Source organism: Euprymna scolopes, chromosome 23 (assembly GCF_053919585.1).
Source record: "Euprymna scolopes isolate OS-2025 chromosome 23, ASM5391958v1, whole genome shotgun sequence".
Classification (NCBI taxonomy): Eukaryota; Metazoa; Mollusca; class Cephalopoda; order Sepiida; family Sepiolidae; genus Euprymna; species Euprymna scolopes.
In genome coordinates, this window is record NC_136504.1 from 7039645 (window position 1) to 7041024 (window position 1380).

A 1380-nucleotide genomic window follows, 5' to 3' on the forward strand; every position below is an offset into this window, starting at 1 on the left:
TGCTTGGCCTTTTTGGTTAAGATCAAAGATCTGTTGTTAATATATGCTGTTCTTAGCTTTTTAAGCTTTTTCTTGGCCTTTTGGCCAAGATACTGCAAGCAAAGACCATATGTTGGAGCAATCCCACGTATAAGACCTTGGTCAATGTAGGGGCACCCCTTCATACCAATTGCCAATATCCAGCTCCCTTACTCCCCGGGGAGTTGGCCCCCATTTCCCCATTCACTCCTCACATTAAAAATCGACCTTGTGCCTTATTTGCTCGGTGGGGGAGCAAATAAATACCCTTTTCTTGGCCTTCTGTCCAAGATCAAAGTGTAGTATCTGTTCTTACTACATGTTGTACCTATGTTTGTAGCTTTGTGATATAAAGTGGGGGGTCACTTTTTTGTATCAGTTTAATGTAAAATCATTATCCACTTTATAACCAGTCAGTCTCAAAGCCATTCAAGTTATTCTCCAGATCATTCACGTTTTTGAAGGATTCCAGTTATTTTTTAAGCATTCAAGTCATTCTTAAGGTCATTCACTTCATCCTTAAGTTCATTAAAGTCATTCTAAGTCATTTACTTTTTATTTATTTAAGTCATTTCAGCCTATTGTTCGGTCATTTTAGTTTATCTTAAAGAATTTCATGTCAATCCTACATTCACGCATTCATTCATTACACGTGAGCACGCGACGAATGGTTATCGGCTTTGTTTAAATCATAGATGGATACGTAGAAATGTTACTATGCCAAGGGCGCTGTTACTGTTAATGTTATGCCAAGGCCGCTGGAAAAATAATGGAATCCTTCTCTCGATCCAGTGGATATCTCACTGCTGATGCAATTCTCTATCTTTATAAGAGCCACGTAAGGTTAAGGATGCATTACTGTTCCACATCTGGGATGGAGCTGCTATAAAGGACTTGTTCTGCCGTGATTGGGTTCAAAATAGACTTCATAGCCTCGTAGGGAATGTCCTTTTCTCTTCCCTGCAACCTCTATCTCACAGAAGAGATGTTGCGAGTTTGTCTATGCTTTATCGTTATTTTCATGGCAAGTGCTCGACTGAGATTCAATCTATGGTTCCCCTTGTCAAACTTTCACAAGAAACACTCGTCTAGCTGAAAACACACTTAATAATCCCCCCACTCTTTATATATGCCTAAACATAAACGTAGATTCCATGAAAAAATCTCTTTTCTTAGAACTGCACGCCTATGGAATTGTCTTCCGTTTCCGTGCTTTCCAGCTGACTACAATATGGTTGTCTTCAAGTCCAATGTAAACAAGTTCTTGGTGAGCCGTTCCACTAAAGTTAACAAATTTACCGAATTTTCATTACTAACGATTACCATATTGCCCAATTGATTATTGCACACTCTTAACATTTA

General features: G+C 38.8%; 1 pseudogene; it reads left to right on the top strand.

The window, feature by feature from the left end:
- The first annotated feature begins 283 nt into the window (after positions 1–283).
- Positions 284–433, top strand: LOC145246314 (U2 spliceosomal RNA; annotated as a pseudogene).
- The last annotated feature ends 947 nt before the right edge of the window (positions 434–1380 follow it).